This window comes from Podarcis erhardii (genome assembly GCF_964252035.2).
Source record: "Podarcis erhardii genome assembly, chromosome: 4".
Lineage (NCBI taxonomy): Eukaryota > Metazoa > Chordata > Lepidosauria > Squamata > Lacertidae > Podarcis > Podarcis erhardii.
The window spans coordinates 45,184,394-45,208,869 of NC_138508.1; the positions used below are offsets into that span (position 1 = coordinate 45,184,394).

Sequence of the window (24,476 nt, forward strand, 5' to 3'; positions counted from 1 at the left end):
ACTGATGAATTTTCATGATTTATTTATTTATTTTTAAAAAATCCCAAGCTGATGTGGAAATCTGAAAAGCTGAATTTAAGATCGGATAAATTTGAAACAGAGAGACACCAGAATTGACAAATTTGCTCATCCTTAGTTATATTTCTGTTTTCTTCAGTACCTTTGTCTTCTTGCTTTTTTCTGTTTGTTTCCCCTATTTCTTTTTCTTCTAGTCCCATCATCCAATTCTGTTTTATATCCTTTTTTTGCATGAGTCACTCTAGACAATGACTTGTATCTCTGTTTCTAAGCTTGTTCCACATTTGGAAAATGTTGGTTGACTGCATTTCCACCTCCCAACCCCCATGACTGCAGTTATACGAAGAGGCCAGGGATTTTTTTCCTGTATTCCTTTAGCATCTCAAAATTCATTTCTGGATTATGTATTTAATCATACAAACTGATTTGCTGTTTAGAACTTCTGACATTAGAGTTTCCACTATCAGCTTCCCAAATATCATTTGAAGTATTTTTCCCATATTAATCAGCATGACATTTTCACTGCTAGCACCTGTAGCTATTTCTGTGTTTAATCTCTGAGTCTTTTCTGTCCTCTTTTAATATGGTCACTGTATAGAGAAAGAAAATACACAATCCAAATCACAGTTAAGCACATTCATTAAAATCAGTTAGAATTCAAGAATGTCAGTATTTCTTTCCAGGACTGGTGGTAATATTAGGTTGAGGAGGTTGCTGCCTAATGCAGCTGATTGTGGGTGTCACAAAAGGGCAGGAACTGGTTTGTTTAATATTGTATTTTTATTCTGAAGGAAAGGCACTTCTGGGATTTTCTCTCTCAGATGCCAAAATAACTTGCCAACCTTGGGTACTAATGACACAGAGTTCAGATCAAAATAGAAATGGGTGTGGGAATTGTCACTGTTCACTTATTTGCTCATTATCAGGACTGGATTGATGTCATGCAAATGAAAGCAGGCTATTTTTGACACTGAATTTCAATGCTGTGGATGTCTATCACTGAACTATATGCCTTTACTTGGCAGGAAGGATTTAAGGTAAAGGGACCCCTGACCATTAGGTCCAGTCGTGGCTGACTCTGGGGTTGCGACGCTCATCTCGCTTTATTAGCCAAGGGAGCCGGCGTACAGCTTCCAGGTCATGTGGCCAGCATGACTAAGCCACTTCTGGCGAACTAGAGCAGCACACGGAAATGCCATTTACCTTCCGCTGGAGCGGTACCTATTTATCTACTTGCACTTTGACGTGCTTTTGAACTGCTCACCCTGTTGCGGGGATTCGAACCACCGACCTTCTGATCGGCAAGCCCTAGGCTCTGTGGTTTAACCCACAGTGCCACTCAGCCAGTAAAATGGCCTAGCACAGCGCTGTCCTCAACCTTCTCCCATTGGAATGTGACAAACTTAAACGTACTTTACTTTGTCTGGATCGTGCCCATAATATCAGTCCTCCTCCCTAACTTGACAGTGGAAAAGCCTATTAAGTGTGGATTGAGAATCCTATAGGGATGTGGTGGCAGCTGAGTAATCTCTCTCCCCTGCCACCAACTCTCCTCTTCAGCTCACCTATCCAGAGAAACTTTCTCCTGCCAATAAATGAGAGGGGAAAGTGCAGGCCCATTTTCCTTTGCAAAGAATGGGTATTGCACCTGTGGCAACTGCATTAAATGGGTACAAAATAGGATGCAGAGGTCTTGTACACACTTTGTGATGCATCAAAACTGTTAGCCCTGATGTTAGTATATATAATAATGAGATCTGTAAAACTGAGGACAACATGCTGGGTAATGCTGGCTACTTCACTTTCAGATTATCCATTACACAACAAGCACCCTTTCAATAATATGGTAAACACAGCCTAGAAATATGAATTTCTGATATCACTCTACTTTCCTCTCTCCATGTTGTTCTATTACATTCTGAGCCAGAATTGATTGAATTAATTTATTCAAGTACACTGTTGAGTGGCCCATAGCTTTGAGAAGTCTAGGTAGGGTGCATTTACCAACTCTCCTTCATCAACAGTTATCAGCTGGTATTGTGCTTCATCACTATCATCTTCCTGCAGTTCTGGGAGTCCCTGTCTCTTCAAAGAAATTAAATGGAAGATCCTTATCTTTTGAAGATAACAAATGTGCATTAAACATTTCAGTATTATGAACAGGTGGTCAAGCACAGAAGAATGAAGATGTTTTGAGTTGGAAACAGTATGAGAAGTAATCGCTGCCATCCCAATTGACTCTAAATGGCAACAGGCCATTTCAGAAGTAGGAGATATCCAATGTGGTCACATGAACTAATTGGATTGTAAGCTAGTACAGTCCAGGCTTTTCTGTTTCTTTTTATGTTTATGCTCAAACATTGTTATCTATGCAGTAAGAACCACGATGCTTTTCTTCTGTTCAGTGAGCAAATGCCAGTTCTCATTAGACCTGCAATTTGGGTTTCATAAAAGCTCTAGCTTGCAAAACTAAAAATAAATAGTGAGAAACAAAATTTGTTTTCTTTCTTTCTAAAAAAAAAATGTTTTTAGGAGCAATGGACAAAAGAACAGCTTAAAAATGAAGTGTTGGGATGAAATGTAAAAGCAGTTATTTCTAAAACATACAACAGGCACATGTGGCTGCATTTATCCTAAGTTTAACCATGGGAGCCAGGAAGGACTCTGGTCCATAGAGGGAGCACGTGAAGGGACTAAACCCTACACACACCAATGTTGTTTACCTGATGAAAATCCCCCCATTCTGCAATTTGTCACAATATGAAAATGATACATTTGCATATGCGTTTGTCTAGTGTGGCAAATAACAGCTTAAGAGGAGCTTTTACCTGAACATGCAAGGGTGTAAACTGCAGAGGGGGGCGGGGAGTGTGCATGCAATTCCCCACACCCCATTGTCCCCCTTCAGAGCTTTGTGCTGAATGGACAAAGGTCTGACAGAAGCCAAGAACCTTGCAAGGATTTGTGGGGTGGGAGGCTTGCATGCAATTTTAATGCTCATGTGTTCAGGAAAATGCTTGAAAAGTGTCTGTCATGATTATAACAGAAGAAAGTGTCTGGGTGGGCAGTGCATCAGGATCAGAGTACATGCTTTTGGCACATACACATTCTCTCTCTCTCTCTCACACACACACACACAGAGAGAGAGAGAGAGAGAGAGAGAGAGAGAATATTTACATTAAAAAACATAGGTTGAATTGGGCCTTGATTAGTGAAATATTGCTTGGAAAAATTCCCAAGGAAAGTAGCTCCCATCATCCCCTCATCCAATCAGATTCACACACATTATCTGCATTTCAATGTTGTTGGTTTCAACGCCAAGTCTGATCATATGTCTACTGGTATTTCAGTTTAGGCTCTTAGCCTAAATTGCAGGGATAGGACTTTTCACTACTCTACCTTTTTTCATATACAATGGTATCTCAGGTTACATACGCTTCAGGTTACATACGCTTCAGGTTACAGACTCCTCTAACCCAGAAATAGTACCTCAGGTTAAGAACTTTGCTTCAGGATGAGAACAGAAATCGTGCTCCGGCGGTGCAGCAGCAGCAGCAGGAGGCCCCATTAGCTAAAGTGGTGCTTCAGGTTAAGACAGTTTCAGGTTAAGAATGGACCTCCGGAACGAATTAAGTACTTAACCTGAGGTACCACTGTATCTTCCTTCCTCTTCCTACTCTTTCACTTGGTTCTTCTGAACTGTCATCTATAAGCTCGTATCAAAAGCATTTTAAAATTCTCAAGGTTTCCACAGTCACTTTCTTAAAGTCAATGGAGATTCTAGTTTAAGATTGGTCATTTGAAGTTTTCATGTTCTCAATTATGCTCTGAGGTGCTTTTTAAGGGCATTTAGTAGGACTGTTTAGAGGGCTCATTGAATGTATTCAGTCTTTCCCACTATCCCAATAAGTTTTGTAATATGTCTCCTGTTACAGGTAAGGAACGGCAAAAGAATCATTAGGATGCTCCATTGTACATTAGGGAAGTGATTTGTGGGTATATTAACCCCCTTGAATGTCATAATGACCGATAGAATTATACATTTCAAAGAAAGTGAAAACCCTGCGTTTTCCTCTTGAGAAACACTTTATCCTTCTGCTGTAAAAATGGTTTCCCTTTGTGTTAGCAGAACTCCAGAAAATTAATACAGTTTATGTCGATAACTATGTGGTTCAGAACATTTCACACTAGCAAAATAGACATTCATCTCTCACATTTTTTTGTACTGACAATATTCAGTTTATCATATAGACTATCCTTGCACAACAAAGAAGTTCAGTTCTGAAGTTTATGCCTTGACTGTTGGCAAAATGACAAAAACTTTCTAAGGGATGCATGGGAATATGTTAAATTGAATGCAGTGACTCAGATGTGTGACATAGATTTGCACCATAATAAATTCATAGTTCACTTTTTGGTCTCAGTGGGAGCCAAACACTGGATTTCCAAATTAATGTCCTTGGATATTGGCATGAAAATTTGCAGCATATTGCCTTAGAGAAACCTGCACAAAACTTGAAAACTGCTAGGGCACAAAGTTCAGAGGACAAGCTTGTGGCTGTGTGATATTGTTTTACTGTATGCAGTACAGGAGTCACTGTGTGTCCACCACCTGCAACATATTTTCACTTGTGATTACAGTAATAACTTCAGCCTTGGGAGTACAGTGGTACCTCGGGTTAAGAACTTAATTCGTTCTGGAGGTCCGTTCTTAACCTGAAACTGTTCTTAACCTGAGGTACCACTTTAGATAATGGGACCTCCCGCTGCTGCCACACCACTGGCGCACAATTTCTGTTCTCATCCTGAAGCAAAGTTCTTAACCCAAGGTACTATTTCTGGGTTAGCGGAGTCTGTAACCTGAAGCGTCTGTAACCGGAGGTACCACTGTAATAGGGCAGCCTGGAACATGCAAGAAAGATACTTGTGAACTTGAAACTGGATGGAGTTTCCAGACAAACGGCTATTCATACAATGGCTGTGGCTCATGCAACAGGTCATCTGTGTGATGGAAGAGCTCACACCATTTTCCTGCTGTTCTGTTCCAGTGCTACCTTTCAGTGAATATCAGAACCAATGTGAAAAGATGCAGGGCACTTGTCTGACAAGGGTTAAATCAGAGATAGAATTTCCACCACATGTAACTTTTACATCAGCTATAAAGTGATAGCTGAATGATGAGAGAATCCATAGATTGATTGATTGATTGATTTTTAAAAAAGCTGTTTCCCATCAAGAAGGAAAACAATTTGCACAATGCTAATCAGAACTTGCTCTTACGTTCTTTTTTTTAAAAAAGATGTTTCTCTTAACAAAGGAAAATGTCACATTCAAACTTTAATATCCAGCGTATGAAGATCAGCATAGGGTGTGTGTGTGTGTGTGTGTGTGTGTGTGTGTGTGTGTGTGTGTTTGATCACCCTGTGTCTCAACGCATATTTAACACAACAGTAATGATTTCCAAAAGAATGCCTTCTGGATAGTACCTTAAAAATATGCATTGAGACAAGATACAGTATTTAAATGCCTCTTTATCATAAAACAGCTTGGAAGTTCTGTGAAAGAATAATACCAACTAGAGGATAGTTTAAAGACCATAATTGGACTTTATCCCAGAAAAGGCTAAATAAATTGAAATATGTTTTATATCATTATGCATATTTTCCTGTGATAAAAATAGATTTATATTTCATAGTAGCACAAGAAATTGTACAACAGGGGAATAATAATGGAAAGGAAAGGAAGCAATCAAGAAAGAAAGCAGAATATTCCTTATATCCCTTTAGAAAGGAAGCAATAAATTACTTTTGTGAATAATTTCAAAGACTCAAATATGGTCCATGTATATCCCAGGTGACATTTTTTAAAGAAAAAAACAGTCTCAGCCCCCTGTTCATATAAAAAAGGTATAAAACAATCATTGGGTTTTTAATCTAGAGGAAAAAAATGACTACTGAAATATTTACTGTACAAAGTCCTCTTAGAGAGGCCTCTTATTGAATAAAGGAACAGTTTCTGATCAAAAAAATTTCATGGTCCACCAGTAAATTCAAAATTCCAGCTAATATATAAGTTTCTTTCTCAGAAGCGAAACTGTGTTACACCTCTTTAGATCAATGGATCATGCTTAATTAATAAGAGTCATATGTTGCAAAATAATGGAATCTGTGAATAAATTCCTTTTTCTTCTGCTGAAAGAGTTATATGCTTTAATTTCAAAGGCGATGGTGCTGAGTGCTGGAACATCACATAATTCTGTATGGTGAGAAAGCAAAAGAGCAGCTCATTGTTAGCTTTTAGGCCTGGAATCAGCTACTGCCATACAGGGCTGCCTTTTCATTTGTACTTAAAATTTAAGTGGAAAATTAAATAACAGTCCTTTGTTGATACAGCCATTTTAAAGGAACAGATAGATGGTCAAACAGACACAATGGTGCTGTGAATTAAAACTTCAGAGCTTTGACCTGCAATGACTTATCATGCAGGCATACTGATATCCACAGGTATTTAGAGAAAGATTTTTTTAATAATAAAAACCGCCACCCTTATTGATTTTAATTTCCATTTTTTGAGAATGATTTGGGGGATGGGAAAAATCTGCACTGTTTTCCCCAGCAGAGGAAACATAATTTCCTGTTTGGGTCATCTTTATATCTTGTTTTTGAAAAGCACAAACCTATCCCATCATGTTTTCTCCTCCTTTTTTTGTAATAAGATCAATAGTTTGAAAACTATTTTTCCTTCTCTGAGTGTGCCTTTAGGGCCCAAAGAGTCGACCTTGTGAAAATTGTTATTGCTGTTCTTCAGGCTGCTTTCATAGGTTTCTTTCTTTATGTGAGAACGGGTGGGAAGTAGCTTTAAGTACAGGTTTTTAATGGTATCAAAGGTAAAAAACCTCCACAGCCAAGTTCTCTGAAAGTTTCGCTGAGGCTTGTGAACTTAGGCCAATTTATGGCATCTGCTGGAAGTCAGCCAATAAATAATAGCTTCTGCTGAGGCAGGCATTGAGATTCCTATGTAGTTTATAAAAGGAAAATTATAGGGATGGCAGATTGGGCCCGAAACTGCAGATGAACAACTCCTTATGTCTTCATAAGACATGAATGATTATGAGGGGGGGGGGATGTGGATTCACGCTCATATTGGCAACCCATTTTATTTCATAGACCAAGAAGGATAATTTTTACTTCCTAGCTTTCTCCTGGTTAGCCTGCATCTATCCAGACTACATTTCTTCTATTATTATTATTATTATTATTATTATTATTATTATTATTATTATTATTATTATTATAGTGCTGGTTATTAGTGAGCATATGCACGTGTGAGTTAAGGTGGTCACCTAACTACCTTCTCTCTCTCTCTCTCTCTCTCTCTCTCTCTCTCTCTCTCCTTCCTTCCTTCCTTCCTTCCTTCGGGGGTGAGGGGCTTCTTACCATTTTGCTTTGCTAATGTAAGGAGTTCTGAGTATTGTGGGATGTTGTCCCCAACCCACTACAACAGGAGCCTTCTTGGAAACTGGGGCATTACTAGGATGTAGTAGATTCCTTTCAAGTTTTACCTAAAGCACTGTAAGGAGCTATTTTGGGTGGCAACATAATAAGGTGCATAAGAGGTTTGCTTCCCCTCCCTCGACCTTGCAGCACAGTCCTTATGGAGAGCAGTTCAATTAGCTTTTCTGGAATTGCTGGGAATAGCTACAAAATAAGGAACAGAATATATGGGGTTTTTTTGGAAAGCTAAACCATAAGCAACTGGAGAGGCTTAATAAGAAATAATTGGGAATTTTAAGATAGGAATAAGTCAAAAATCAGGTTTCAAGCTAAGGAAAGATAAGACAAGTGCATAATGAATGCTGGGTAAATTAGAGCACAATATTACCTCACCTGTGCTCCAAGCAGGACTTGGTGGAGCTGTGGGGCCACCACTGCACTTGCAGACCTGCTGATTACAGTGGCTACAGTGGAAGCAGGGGGGACAGGACAATTGGGCATGAAGTTGACTCAATGCTATCATATTACAGCTATTAGAACAGCCCAGGAGCCAGTGGTTCCCAGGTTGGTCCAGCTTCAGCACCACTCTCAGGCCCATTTCTGGGCCTTCCACTAGCTCCATTCAGTAAGGATCCTCCCATTGGGTCTCTTGCCTGACCACACATTTGTTGGGGTTGGCACCAATTGAGTGATGCTTGCACTTGTGTGTGTTTTAATGATGATTCTTCTCACAAAGGAAAATGTCTCTGTTATACATTCCTTAATATCCATTGCACAGATACCTTTAGTTCAGTGGTTCCCAACCCCTTTTGGCCATGTCCCACCTAAGCATCTCTAAAATCCTGGTCCCCACAACCACACCCTAGGCCAACCCCAACCTCTCTCACCACCAAAGGAACACAAGTGAACAGCACAAGCAACGCTGACACCAAACCCTACATACATTAAGCATAATAGAAACATTGCCACCTGACACCACCCCACCCATCTTTCCCCCCTCCACCCCTTTTTTTCTCCCCCTAATGTCTCAACAAATGAAACGAATTTGTAAAAATGTTACATGGAAAAAATACAAGAGACATTACACATACTTCTGTAAAACAAGAAAATCTTTAATAATAATAATAATAATAATAAATCCTGATCCCCGCCCCCTGCCCCCCGGTGACATAGTGAACTCCTGTTCATGAGGAGGAAGCCTAAGAGGCCATTCACTGTTAAAAACTCATTCTCAAATTGCCCCCCTTAAAAATCAAATTGCCTCCCTGTGAGGTGTATGGTTGGGAACCATGGCTCTAGATCAAACTAAAGGCCCATCTAGTCCCACATCCTGTGGCCAACCAGATGTCTGTTTGTGGACTCCCATGTGCATCTGTTTAGCCAACTGTGAGAACAGGTTACTGAACTAGATGGATATTTAGACTGATTCAGCAGGGTCTTCTTGTGTTCTTATGGGAAGCCCACAAACTGGACCTGAGTGCAACAGGGTTCTCCCTACTTGTGATTCCCATCAACTGGTACTCAAATGCATACTGCCTCCAACAGCGAAGGTAGAAAGAACATAATTATCAAGACAAGTAGACACTGTTAGTTTTATCCTCCTAATCCACTTCTGAAGTCATCCAAGTTGGTGGCCATCACTGCATCTTATGAGAGCAAATCCCATATTTCATTCTCCAAAGAACAAAGAAAAACATATATTTGTAAAGAGAAATGTAACTATCTGCATCATGACTAAATGAACTCATATCTTGCATCAACTGCATAAGTTGTGCTGGTGCTGTAGCTACTAACCTCTTTTTATAGTTGCATGTGTGTCTGTTATCATCTATATATCTATCTATCATCTATCTAAATTGCTAGATTTCTGAGTCTCATCCACTACTTTCAAAATTTTTAGGAAAGTTTGATAAATATATGTTATATATAACCACACTTGCCGAAAGTGTTTTCACTGCTTTTCTATACTATTTGAAAAATGAGAACAACATATTATGTAATGCATCACACAATAATAGCAAATAACAGAGTTGATAAACTGAAGAAGAGAGTTCAGCATTCTTTTGCAAGCTGACACATATGTACACAAAATCATTCAATCTGAGGGGTGAAATAAAATAAAATTTGATTCTTCAAATTAAATGTGTAAAGAATATCATTTCATGGTGATAATTTGCCAACAGAAAAGGGAGATAATTTGCAAAATATTGCACAGCTTAATCAAGATGAAGCCTTTTTGTGGGCTACTTGTTCCCCTTTATGCTCATGTGACAAATATAGTTTGAAAAATACTTGACAGCACAATATTGTGCATGTTTACTTAGAACTAGGTTCCACTGTGGTCAGTGAGGCTCACTTTCAGGTAAGTGTGCAGAGAATTGCATTCTCAGTCATTCACATAATGCTAATATTATGTCTAGTTTAGAGTTTAGAGTTTAGTTTAGAGGTCCTAAGGAAGTCAGACTATCCTCCACCAGGGCCAGGGCCTTTTCAGTGATGGCTCCAACCTGGTGGAATGCTCTGTCCCATGAGACCAAGGCCCTGCAGGATTTAACTTCCTTCTCAGGGCCTGTAAGACAGAGCTATTCCGCCTGGCTTTCAATTTGAACTTAGCCTGATCTTTTATTCCCCTTCCTCCCCCCTCCCCTTTTTATGAAGATTACCTGCTGTGGGATCCCACAGCTAATTCTCCTCTAGTCTCCTTGCTGGCCCAAATAGGACTAACTTAGTCAGCTAGCCCTGGTGATCATCTAATGTTTATTGGATGGATTTCTCCCTTAAATTGATTTTTGAATTCTGAATTTATTCTTATTCACGTTTTATACTGTATTTTATGCTGTTTTTTGTTGCATCAATTAAGTGTTTTAAGTTTGTTGTTAGCCTCCCTGAGCCCGGTTTTCTGAACCAGGAAGGGTGGGGTATAAATAAAAAATTATTTATAATTTATTTATTTATTTAGTTTGAAGTTGCCATACAACTAATTTGTATATATATGATACTAGTTTGTAAGGTTTGGAAGAGCCCGTTGGGTTACAGGATGTAGTGATGGTCACCAACTTGTATGGCTTTAAAAGAGCATTTGACAAGTTCATGGAGGACAAAGTTATCCATGACAGCTAGCCCTTATGGCCATGTTCTGCCTCCACTGTTAGAGATAGTGAGCCTCTGAATACAAGCTGGAAGCAACTACACGGGTCATCTAGTCCAACCCAAGGTTTTTTTTTTGCCCAAGGTTGGACTTGTGCCCCTCAGAATATTACACAGGAGGGAAAAGAGCACCCTCCTGAGTTCACCACCCTTGTGCTAAATACAAAATATCCTAGGTCTTAAACACTGAGAGCTTTTCCTAAAATGTTTCCCCTTTTCCAGACAGTAGCAAATTCTTTTCTAGTACTACAGAAAATTAAACTCCTTTCAGGTCACTGTGGTGCCAATAATAGCTTTACTTTAAAATATTTTTGAATAATTCATAAGCACAAGAATAACATTCTGACATTTACCTGATCTATCCTAAAGATTAGACTCTAATGGGAAACTTGATCATATTCACTAGCAGTTTCTAGGGAACAGTGTGTGAGGGAGGGAGACTCAAGTAGGTCTGAATGGCAGATTGAGGCTGTACATAGAGCTACCGCCTCTTTAGTAAGTTTTAAAGCCAATGCAGGTGCTTAGGATCAAACATGATGTGCCCCCCTACATATTAGTGGCCAGAAATTATGAGTTGCTCCTTTCTGCATTAGTTCTGCCTGAAGAGAACACAGATCTGAGGCTGATGCACATGTGAGAGAGCCTATCGCTTGGCAGATATTTGTACAGACAAGGTACTGCAGCACAATGTTTGGAGTTTCCTGTTAACATACCATATGCCTTTGAAGAAACTGCAGGTAGCTCAAAATTCAGCAACTAGATAAACTAGACTGGGACAAAGCAAATGGAATTATGCTGGCTCCCAGCAAGGCCATCTCAAAATGGAACTCCTTGTCTAAGACAATCATTGCTTCCTGTCCCCAGCCTGTCCACTTCTGCTTCTGGCTTCTGTCCATCTAAAGAGCTACCTGTCACTGTTTCATGGACTACTGTCACAACTGCCACCACAGGCCAGTCATTCATCACCCTGACCCAGCAGATCTGCCTAGGCATTGCCATTTTGCTCCTGACACAACCTGGCAACAGCATATCTCTGCAGGTACCTGGATAGCCAGGTAGCTGTGATCTGAAGAAAAAACCTTCCTTGGAGACAGGCACTGTGGCACTGTGGCCAACATTTCATTCTAGTAATGGTGAAGAATACTTATGTAAAGTTTTGCACATTACCAGTATAAAACTGTAAATAGTACTTGCCTCTGCAAAGAGGGGTGGTCTCTCTCTGTGCCACCTCGCCCACAATGCCTCCACCAAGGAAGGCATTCCTCAGAGTAAAACGTGGGCAACTTGTCCCCAGAGAGCCTTAGAGGGGCCTGCGCTGCCAACCCTGATGTGCAGCAAAAAAAAAAAAAAGAAAGAAAGAAAGAAAGAAAGAAAAAGAGGAAGGTGGAGAGGAAGTAAGAGGTGATGTTGGAGGTAGTTGGCACTTGGGGAGGCAGTGGCGACTGGCCCACTTCACCTCAGGTGCAGCCATGTTCTGGTCCTATTTCAAAGCACAATTCAAGAGGTTGGTATTGACCTATAAAGTCCTAAATGACTTATGACCCAAGTGCTAGAATCACCTCTTCTTAACATCAAACTACTTGTACATTAGGGACGCGGGTGGCGGTGTGGGTTAAACCACAGAGCCTAGGACTTGCTGATCAGAAGCTCGGCAGTTCGAATCCCCACGACAGGTTGAGTTCCTGTTGTTCAATCCCAGCTCCTGCCCACCTAGCAGTTTGAAAGCACGTAAAAGTGCAAGTAGATAAATCGGTACCACCCTGGTGGGAAGGTAAACAGCATTTCTGTGTGCTGCTCTGGTTCACCAGAAGTGACTTAGTCATGCTGGCCACATGACCCGGAAGCTGTACGCCGGCTCCTTCGGCCAATAAAGCAAGATGAGCGCCTCAACCCCAGAGTCCGTCATGACTGGACCTAATGGTCAGGGGTCCCTTTACCTTTACCTTACTTGTACATTAAAATTTGTCTGAGAGGCTCTTTTCTTGTTTCAAGCACCATTAGACACGAGAGGACGGAAACAAGAAATAGGGGCTTCCATGCAGTGGTGCTCTGGTTTTTGAATTTTATTCTCAGTGAATTTTGCCAGGAAACAGGTCTGTGAGTTCACAGTTTTGAACCCACCAGTTTCACAACACAACGCCCTAGTTGTATTTCACAGCAATGGTTTCCCCCCGCCTATCCATCTGGCACCTCTGCTGTGTAGTCCTACTACCCAAAGGCCATCCTATAATACCTTTCCCCTTAAAATACAAATAGTAATCCCCCTCCACACAGAGATATGGATTTGAGAGACAAGCTGACAAAGTGCTTTTTTATATCGTCTTTCCCCTTCTTCTTCTTTTCTGAGGAAGAGTTTTATCATAGTGTCTCCTTCAGTTTATTTTTCTCAAGCAAATATGCTAACCTAAGTAATCTTATGAAAGGCAAACAGATAAAGCTTGAGAATGCAGTGCTTATGAAAAGTCTATAAGCTCTGTCAAGGAAGTTATTTGTATTGACTGGCTAGAGAAATTATTGAAACCAAACTAAATTTGGAACAAAAGATGCACTGTTGTTGTTGAGTTTGCAAACAACACAACATTTAAGGGGATCCATAAACTAATGAAATAGCTCTTTGACAGAAGAGTGTGCTGGCAGTATATCATGAACCACATTTCAAAGGCTCAGCCAACACAATCCTTCTAGTTATGGCGAACAGCTTCTGACTAGCACGGCACCTTCATAAATATAGTCAGGTATCTAAAATCATTATTTGAACTTTTCCTTCCCTATAGTGTTGAATCTAATAATGTAGAGCTGTTCAGTTTCTGATGTCCCCAATACATCTTCATGTTTCCAAAAACCAAGTGGTAAAAAAAAGGAGGTGGGGGGAACCAACACACAAACATTCACCAGAGAAGCACCAAGGGAAAATTGTTGTTAAAAACACAATCCCTTCTGCTAAACATGCTTATCCATGAGTAAGTCTCAGAATGATAGCACTAACAATGTGTGTGTTTAGGAGCAGAGCCAAATAAATAAAGAAGTTAATCCATAATTGTTATCAGGCCAAATGAATGGAACTAAATCCAACACCCCAAAGGTTTATATGGATGTTTATTAGAGGCTTGGATTTGTGTGTTTATTACTTAGGTTTATCCAATGGAGAAGCTGAAAAACAAAGGTTAAGTCAAGGCTACTTCCACATTCCATGAATAATAGGGGATATGCAGAAATGAATATCTTCTTGGAGAATACAGGAATGTGCCTGGGCAGGGGGTTGTACTGAAGGAGCTGGTGCATTAGTGGATACTCTTTGCTTCATCTCTGTCATTGGAAACCCAAGTAGCCTCTGTGGAAAGGTCACCCAATACCAACTTAGGCTGGTACTGTTCAGAGTGAAGCAACAACATTTGCAACATTTGGGGGATGATAAACAGAAAAGCAATCTGTTCTTTCTGCTCAGTGATTTCTTTTATTCTAATAACTATTTGCTGGTAAATTCCTTTAAGACTATACTTCCTGTTCCTTCTCAAGCCAATACAAGTAAGTGTTACCATGTGCTGGTGTTAACTTCCCGGCTCCATCTTGTCCATATGTCCCTTTGCTCTTCTAGGGCAAGTGTCTTTGTGGGATGGCCCCAAGGCCACTCTCGTGAACCAGCGAATGCTAGACCGGATCATCCCCTGATGCTAAAATTGGCCAATGGCAGCAGGGCCTCATGGGCATTCCTCTGGGCACAGGATCAACTGCCCAGTGGTGGCACTTGGCCCCGCACCCAGGGCCAAGATAAACTGCAGCCTGCCAGGCCATTCAGCCTACACTTAGAATAGCTTTGTTTGCCATGAGTAATGATCATCACTTTTTCTTTATCCCTTCAACTTGTAGTCTTCCCAGACTACCATTTCTTTCTGCACACTTATTCTGTCATTCTGGTGTTATAAGGTATGGTCCTGAGAAGCAGGAGGCAGTATGCATGATGGATGAAATAGCTGTGAACCCAGTGAACTGTTTGCCCTGGGCTGACTAGTTTGCCTCCTTATCTGGGTTTCATGCAGGAGAATGCCAGGCACTGAACCTGGGACTCTACCACTGCGCTACAGCTCTTCTTCATATAGTAATTTGGGGCATGTCAATTAAAATATATGAATTACACTTTGAGGAATGCCATCTGGGAACAGCCATATCCTAATTGGTATAAATATATATACTTCCCATGTGTATGGAATGCAAGGGGGGAAATGGGAGATATTTTCATGATGATGTTTAACAGTTAAAAACTGAGCTATTTTTGTTTGTGTACAATGATGATATAATTATATAGCTTTATTATTTTTCTAAAAGAGGTAGAGATTATTTCCCACAGTCACCCTTTGTTTTCTTTCCATGTTCTTTTTTGGGCTCCGCCCACCAAAAAAAAAATCACTTCAAAATTTGTTTTAGGAAATGTTACGCATTAAAAGAAAATATGATGAAAATTACCCACAGATGGCACTTAACACCTACCAAACCAGCGAAAAAAAGAAAAAGGGAAATGTTGGAAATATTTTACAATGTGGAAGTAAAGAATATAGGGAGGATTGGAAAAAGTTTATTGAATATGTTAAGAACCAGTGTAAACAAGTAATGAACCTAGCAGGTCTTGAGCAAATCCAGCAGAATAGGAGCTAATAGAAATTTGAAGAAATAGAAATAGGAAGACATTTGAAGATTAAAAATATGGAATATGTGATTTAGTAGAAAAGTAAAGAAACCAGGAAAAGGGTGGAAGGGGAGTCACTAGGTATTAGTTGTATATTGTGATTGGTATGAAAGTTGTATAATTGGTGGGTGGAGGGAAGGGGATGTGGGTTTTTTTTGTTTTGTAATAAAAATGCAAATAAAATTTTTTTGTAAAGAAAGAAGTAGGCAACAATATAGTGATAATGTAGTAATAAGACAGACACGTGGAAAATTTTGCTAGACCTATCAAAGCTGTATTAGCTTCCATTACAAATCCTCAGAAATTTTGCCTAGGTAGGAAGTACCGTATTCTGATTTCCCTTGAACTTCACTTCAGGCAGAATTCAGTGCCACTTCTATGCAGCAAAAGTTTACAAAAGAAAACCAGAACTTCCCTTTGTAATTCATTTTGTTTGAGACATGAAGTGAAATTTGTGTTTGTAAATGTATCTGCAGAACAGAAAACCAGAAAGCAGTCCTTGAAATTTGTGTTTCAGCAGATTATTTCACATGTCAATTTCAACTCTACCACTATGGATTTCAAAAAGAAACGTAGTAATTAATCTCTCCAGAACAACAAAGGAGATTGTTGTTGATAAAATGACAGGATAATGACAAAAATATTTTCCCAGCTTGTTCACTTGTTCACTTGTAATATCTGTTCTGTGTGCCAAATTCATTTTCAATATTATTTTACCTCTTAATTTCATACCTAAAGATATTGCGTAAATCAAGTATAAAAGTCAAACTGTGGGCATAATAATACATTATCATTGAGAAGTGGCAATGTTGAGACCTTAATGAGATGGCAATTTGTTTTAATTGATCCAATTTCTGCATAAATTACAGGAATAGTTGCCTACCCTTGGCAACTTGAGGCCAGGGACATTGCTGCTGCTGCATCGTGAGTGCTTGGAGTGTAAGGCCTCTCCCTCCTCAGGCTAACTCCATCTGGCCTAGGGGGTGGGGCCCAGGCTCACCTCCCTGATAGTTTTAAGGACGGTGCTGCTGCAGCAAATGCTAAAGATGTTTTATATATTTTAATGTGTTTTAAACGTGTTTTTATTGCTTATTTTGTTGTACCACCATGAATGGTGGGTTTTATCTATGTATTCTTGTTTTGTTCTATCTTGTTCTGTTTTGGGGTGGGATATTGAGTAGGGTGGGGATTGGTTTTTGTTTGGGCACAATTGTTTTTTGGTTGTATTGTTTTTCTATTTTGTAAATGGAGGTTACTATGAGGCTTGGGATTGCTACCGTGGAGGGGCGAGGGAGGTATGGCGGTGGGGGCAGATGTTATAAGCGAAGGGGATCGAGATACGGATATGCTCGTACCCCTTCCAATCTGCGCCCCATCCCGAGAGACGAGGGTAGGGTGAGCAAGGATTACTCACCTCCTTCACTGGTGTTGTGCAATGCCAGGTCTATAGGCAACAAAACCGCCACCCTGCGAGATTTCTTTACCTCGCAGGGGGTCGACCTGGCTTGTGTGACGGAGACCTGGGTGCGCGAAGGGGTAACTGTTACCTTACGAGAGATGGCGCCCCCGGGTTTCTCTGTCCTCCACCAGTCACGGACTGTGGGCCGGGGGGGAGGGGTGGCATTATTAATCCGGGAAGATTGTTCTTTCAGGGCTCTACCATCGCCATCGATCCCCGGCATTGAATGTGTTGGCCTAGTGTGGGGCTCCGAGGAGAGCTTGGCTGTCTGGCTGGTGTACCGGCCACCTAGCGCACCAGCAGCCACCCTGTCAGGCCTGCTGGAGGCGGTGGCCGGCTGGGCCTTGGAGTTCCCTAACCTATTGGTATTGGGAGACTTCAACTTCCATGCTGATGCCGCTCCCTCCTCACAGGCTCTGGACCTGGTGTCTTCCATGGCGACACTAGGGCTCTCCCAGTTTGTTTCGGGCCCCACACATCAAGCAGGCCACACGCTGGATTTGATCTTTGGTGCCGGTATAGATGTGATCATGTCTCCTTCGATGAAGGTGCCATGGTCTGATCACTATGCTCTGAAAGCCAGGATTGACTTTCCACCCCCACCCCGCTTAGGTGGCGAGCCGATTTGGGCTCGCCCGCAGAGGCTGATGGACCCTGCTAGATTCCGTCAAGCCTTGCGGGACCTTGCTCTCCCTGGCGACTCATTGACTGAGCTTGTTGAGGGCTGGAATACCCAGCTCCTGGCAGCCATCGATGAGATCGCACCTAAGCGCCCTCTGCGACCCCGCAGAAACCGGGCTCCCTGGTTTACCGAGGAGCTTCGGAAAATGAAGCGGGACCTCAGACGGCTAGAGCGAGTATGGCGGGGTGCCCGTGACGGAGCCTCAAGAACATCTTATAGGGTTTTTATGAAAACCTATGAGATGGCTGTGAAGGCCGCTAAGAAGTCTTACTTCTCGGCCTCCATTGCATCCGCTAGCTCTCGCCCGGCGCAATTATTTAGTATAATTCGGTCTTTAACGTCCCTTGAAGGACAGCCAAATTTAAATAACAATCTGACACACAGCTGTGAGGCATTTGCGAGCTTTTTTGCGGAGAAGGTCCTGTTGCTCCGCCATGACCTCCCTGCCAATTTGGATACAATAAAGGAACTGGAGGCCCCTCGACTGTCCTCGGGTTCAGTATTGGACCATTTTGACCGGATATCTCCAGCCGATGTGGACAGACTCCTCCAAGCTGGAAAGCCCACCACCTGTCCTCTTGACCCGTGCCCGTCATGGCTGATTAGAGCGTGTCCAGACGAGGTGCGGGCCCCCCTGGGGGATATCATCAATTTGTCCCTTGGCACCGGGATATTCCCAGGGGAACTGAAGGAGGCAGTGGTGCGTCCGCTCTTAAAGAAAACATCATTAGATCCCTTAGATCTATCCAATTACCGCCCGGTTTCGAATCTTCCATTCCTGGGTAAGGTGATTGAGAGAGCGGTTGCTGAACAGCTTGGTAGGTTTCTGGATGAAACATCTGCTCTGGATCCATTCCAGTCCGGCTTCCGTGCTGGTCATGGGACCGAGACGGCTCTGGTCGCCCTAACAGATGATCTCCGTAGGCAGTTGGATCGAGGCGGGTCGGGGCTGCTGATTCTTCTAGATCTGTCAGCAGCCTTCGACATGGTCGATCACGAACTCCTGGACCACCGCCTTGCCGACGTGGGGATCCAGGGCACAGTCCTTCAATGGCTGCGCTCGTTTCTCTCTGGTCGGGGACAGAGGGTGGCGCTCGGGGGGGAATTGTCATCGCGCCACTCCTTGGTGTGTGGAGTGCCTCAGGGTGCGATTCTCTCCCCGATGCTTTTTAACATCTTTATGCGCCCCCTCGCCCAGCTTGTCCGGAGTTTTGGGCTGGGTTGCCATCAGTATGCCGATGACACCCAACTCTATCTGTTGATGGATGGCCATCCTGACTCGGCCCCCAATACACTGGCGAGATGTCTGGAAGCTGTGGCTGGATGGTTACGTGGGAGCCGGTTGAAGTTAAATCCTTCGAAGACAGAGGTCCTCTGGCTGGGGCGGGATGATATGGGATTGAGGGGGCAACTCCCATCTCTTGCGGGGGTGCAACTAGTGCCAGCACCGTCCGTTAAGAGTTTGGGTGTAATCTTCGATACCTCCCTCTCTATGGAGGCGCAGATTACAGCTATAACAAAGGCGGCATTTTTTCATCTCCGCCAAGCTAAGCAGTTGGCCCCTTATCTCTCTCGCCCTGACCTAGCCACTGTGATCCATGCGACGGTCACCTCCAGACTGGATTATTGTAACTCGCTCTACGTGGGGCTGCCCTTAAGACTGACCCAGAAACTCCAGCGGGTGCAGAATGCCGCGGCGAGACTCCTTATGGGGTCTTCGCTGCGAGATCACATTCAACCGGTACTATACCAGCTACACTGGCTCCCGGTGGAGTACAGGATCAGGTTTAAGGTGCTGGTTTTAACCTTTAAAGCCCTATACGGCCTAGGACCCTCGTACCTACGGGACCGCCTCTCCTGGTATGCCCCACAGAGAAACCTACGGTCTGCAAATAATAACATCCTCAAGGTCCCAGGCCTCAGAGAGGTTAGGCTGGCCTCAACTAGAGCCAGGGCCTTCTCGGCTGCGGCTCCAATCTGGTGGAACGCTCTGTCACAAGAGACTAGGGCCCTGCGGGACCTGACATCCTTCCGCAGGGCCTGCAAGACAGAGTTGTTCCACCAGGCCTTTGGTCAGGGCGCAGCCTGACTCCCTCCTCTGGCAACCTGCTTAGAATCTTGCTTAATTAGTTGCCATTAATTTGATTTTAATTGATTTTTATAATGTAATATTTTTAGAATGTGTGAATATTTGATTGTTTGATTGTTGATTGTTGTTAGCCGCCCTGAGCCCGGCTTCGGCTGGGGAGGGCGGGATATAAATAAAATTTATTATTATTATTATTATTATTATTACTTGACCCAAACAACTCTAGGAGGCCATTCACTGGGTTCTCAATGTTTGTGCTTTAAGTACCACAACAGTAACTATAAATCCAAACAAACACACATGTGCAATACCCTGTTAAAAAGACATTTTTTTAAAATAAAAAAAACCTGTCCTTGTTGAATTGCTCCCAGATTACTTGGGGTAAAAGTATTCATATGAATGGGGTATTTAATGAGCCATACCACAAGGTCTCAGGTTCAATCCGCATCATTTCCAGATAGGTAGCCTCTTCTTTGAAATTGCTGAACTCTCTGTGACCTACCTTGAGTAAGCAGCTCTGACATTGGAAATCAAGGCTGCTCCGATAGTCTGCTGAACTTCTATTCCCCAGCATAACTAGCATCCTATCGAGCTCTGGTACTCACCTAGAAGGCAAGTCTCGAAATCCCTGCATCTGAAAGCAAGGCCCAGGCATCAGCAATACCATTTCGTAGTCATGACTCATTTAGAGCCACAAATGAAATATATTCCTTCTGGAACTGCATTATGGAAGCATGAACAAGTCACATCACATGGAAAGTCCAGGGAGGCCTGGGTATTGCTCTCCGGTACCATAGACTGGCTATCACTCCAAAAAATTAACTGTGCAGTTATGAAACAACCATGACCAGAATTGAACAGTTACAGTAGTCAGAAAGAAAATTTTGTTACTGTGATGTAATTCCCCACTCTTCCCCACTTGGTGTGCTCGCCGCAGAACTTCACAAAACCTGTCTTTGTTTATTCCTCTCTTCATTTTATTGTTTGTAATGCCTTCCATTCTATACTTACAATGCAATAAACTAAACACTAATAAAGAAGCTAGGTCTCTAATAATATTGGCTGTGGGTCCTGGAAGACCTGCTCCCTGCTCTGCAGGCCTGTTTTCACCCAGCCTGGGAGGGCAGGACCCTGACTGACTTCAGCTGCAAAAGCTGAGGCTGCTGAACAGTCTCTTGGGCTTGAATATTGTTTAGGGGTTTTTGTCAGGGGGCGGGGCTGTTGTTATTAATGTTATTTTTTGATTTTTTGATTTTGGATCTTATTATGATCTATGTGGAAATGGTTCTGTTTGGTTGTGTAATTTCTGATGCTTTATTTATTGTTTATGACTGCTTTGGGTATGTTGCAATTATGCATTATTTCATGTTGTAAGCGGCCCTGAGCATGGTTTGAACTATGAAAAGGTGGCATGCAAATAAAATTATGCATGTATATATGTATGTAGGTAGGTACACAGAGAGAGAGGGGGGAAGAGAAGACAAATATGACCTTATATAAGAAATTTAGTTAAAATTAAGTTAAGGGAGCATCATAAAGAGAATTGTGTAGATTCCCCCCCCTCCCCAGGTCTTGTAGAGGGCACAACTGAACCTTGCAATTATTTCGTTTGAAATTGTACATATCTGGTACCTCTAACTAGGACAAATATATGGATTTTTCTTGTCTGTAGAAATTTCATTGTGACTTCTCTCCAATACAGCAGCCTCAGAAAGATTTTAGGAACCTATTTGTCACCACACTAGGTGACAACAACCCAAAACTATTTCTCACAGCATGACAAATAATATCTACCGTTGGAGACGCAGAGGTTGTATCTCATTTGTAAATGTAACAACTATAAGACAACAGAGCTGAAATTTCCCACTGAAAGAGCAAAGGGCTTGCTGTACAATTTCTTTTACACTGCACTATGCAAATCTTGTAACGGAAGTGTTGGTAATTACAAGCAGTATGTTTTTTAGATTTATTTTATGTGTGCTGTGTGTCAGTGTTGTTTATCAGTTGTCTTCACAAGCCTGCCAAGAGACATAGGGCTTCTTTGGGGTTTTGATTGTTAGAGGTGTGTGTGTGTGTGTGTGTGTGTTAGTAGACAGATAGAAAAGGATCATACAAAAGTTCACACAGGCTTTCTCTTAGCTCCTTTCAAGGATTCAGTTGAACACTAACTTATCAGTTGCTCTAATAAAAATGAAATTATGTTGTTTCCAAGGTGGCAGTTACAGAGCTTTGAGGTCTGGATGCTCAAAAGTTCTTCATTTGCCAAAGCTACACAATGTTACTACTATCCTCTGATAAGTCTGATGGGTTGTGGGTCTCAGAACTAAAGTGTTTAGCAACAGGTCAATTGACTTTTTTTGTCAGACTTGCCAATTTGTGGTTTCTAAAACACATGCATAGTTCAGCCATTTATTATTTTGAGCCAGTGAAAGGCATCACTGATATTGCATTGCACCCATGGGAACCTTTTCTGAGTAAAGATGTTTTGGTTTGGGTTTGACTTAATGTGATAACACACCTGTATTATTAATGACCTGTTTAAACCAATCCATAAATGATATTGTAACTATAAATTATTTGTCCTGTCTACAAAGGAACTTGTGCCTGCCCAGACAATTTGGCTGCCAGTATATCCCTCTGCTGTTCAGACACCTATTGATATCAACATAAGACCAAGAGATGCAAAAAGGGATCTCATGGAAGGTGTGGGGAGGTGGAGATATGGGAGGAGGATGGGGTGTAAACAGAAAGCCAAAGAGAGCTCTTGAGAGAAATAAATCTTCCATGTAATCATTAACATTCAAGTGTTCCTGGATACTAAAATGCAATGGAAGAAAACAACACATTCTGTTTGTGGTATTTACAGTGTTCTTAAATACAAAGGAGAAATTAAAATTTTGTAGATGCTGGTTGCATTTTCCACAAAAAACACTATTTTTCTTGATAAGCTGCAGGTGACTGGTGACAGAAAGAATGAGTTTTTGTTTCAGAGTGCTAACTTCAATCTCCTAGCTATTCAGGCATATTTCTATTTTATTTTATTTATATCTCACCTTTCACTTGACAAGGACTCAAAGAGGCTTACAGATAAAATGAGAACAGCTAAAAACTTCCACCTGTTGCCTCCACATCTGTTTCCCCTTTTCTTAGAAGCTCAGGCCAATGCATCTGAAACCAGGATGTAGCTCCACTGCCCACTTATTCTTTCCATTTACCAGACTCAATAGCCTCTCAGGTCAACTCCTGAGCTTTATTGACTTACCAAGTGAAAACAATTGTTTGTGGCTCAGGCTGAAACAAAACTGAGTGGTCCTAGCAGTGGGGGTTAGAGCAAGGCATATGCCAGCTGCATAGGATCGTCCCTCAATTGCCATCCCATAGCCAGTGAGGTTGTCATACATTTAGGCCACAGTATGCAAAATCCTATGAGCCACAGCCTCAGTCTAGTGGCACAGGAGATTAGGCTGTGTTGAATCACAGGTTTTAGTTAGCATATTATTCGGCGAGGTATACTTTTGTTTCTCCTGCTAAAATTCAACTGCAAAATTGCCATCAGCTGGCCTTCCCTATCATCTCAGGATGAAACTGAACAATGTTGCGTATAAGAAGCCAGGAAGAAAAGAAATCAAAGACCTAGGAGTTCAAACAAAAGCTGTTTCCCAAATTTCAGCAAGATCTTTGTGTCTTCAATGATCTTTCCCTTCTGTTCTCATCTATATTTGTTTGCTGATCAGTGTCTAAATACTTCTGTTAAATATCAGGTGATATCGGTTATTACAGCCTGAACATGTAGCAACCGCGGATGGCAGACTAGATGGATTTGTAAAACAAATGCAACCTTTTGTCATTATGAAAATGTATGCCATTTGTAAAACAAAAACATCAAATTACTTTTATGCATACTATACTGTAAGTCAGAACTTATAGATGTTCAACAGCATCATAAATGTGACTTATTTGTTTCAAGAACATGGAACAATAGTACATATTGAAAATTGCAGAAGGCAGACTAGATTGAATAGGGTAGGTATGGGGAGGGAATACAGGGCAAGATCCAGTAAAAGATAACATTTTAACTCTAATTAACCTTAATGAGGCATATGCAGGCATATGCTTAAATCTTCCGCTGAAAGTGAAGGGACTTTATTGCATAGTGGTGGCTAGATTGTGGAAACAGTTCTCATCAACTCCTATGCTTATTTCTGAAAATCATAACTGTTCTTAAACATAAAAATATTTCACCCATCACAGTCTTCATAACAATTAACTCATTCTTGCTTCTGGGGAGAGGGGGGGAGGAATTTTCCTGTTTTTCATTCTTCCGAACACATATAATGAATATATCAGAGGTGGAGAGATGGTGACTCTCCTGATGTTGTTGAAGCCCAACTCTCATCATCCCTGCTCTGCTGCCATTGCCACAGCACACTGATGCTTCCATTTCAGCCTCAGCAGTGTCAGGAGAAGGGAAGAACCAGCAGAGCAGGACTGTTGGTGGAGAGCTGTCCTTCCCTGTCCCAGTTGTTCCTCTGCAGCTAACCTAGATGCAATTTAGGTGAGCTGTAAGGGGGAAGTGTGTAGTGACAATGTTAAGGGAAGGGGGTGGATTTGGTGAGGTGTAAAAGGTGGATGAGGCGGTTTGGTGAGGGGGTGAGGATCTGGCAGGGCTTTGGCAATGCAACATGTCAGCATTGTCAGGCTTAAGCTGATAAGCCTCAATATGACAATGCTGACAGGGCCTCCTCTGTACATCATTCAGGCATGTGGGCAATGAAAAGCAAACAGCAACATCATTAATCTGAATCTTGGGAGTCAGGGTTATGTTGCCCATTCAAGAAGACTGCTTCTCAGTGTGATACCAAGCACACACCTACTGAGTTTGGGAAGGATGTCTATAACCAGTCCTG

The 24,476-nt window shown here is 41.8% G+C and overlaps 1 long non-coding RNA gene across 1 annotated transcript in view; it reads left to right on the forward strand.

The window, feature by feature from the left end:
- The window catches only part of LOC309340044, a 45,449-nt gene that overhangs the window by 18,125 nt on the left and 2,848 nt on the right, over positions 1-24,476 (forward strand). Inside the window, exon 3 of the long non-coding RNA XR_014155758.1 lies at positions 24,016-24,124. This is a non-coding gene — a long non-coding RNA (uncharacterized lncRNA). The remainder of the gene's footprint in view (positions 1-24,015; positions 24,125-24,476) is intronic.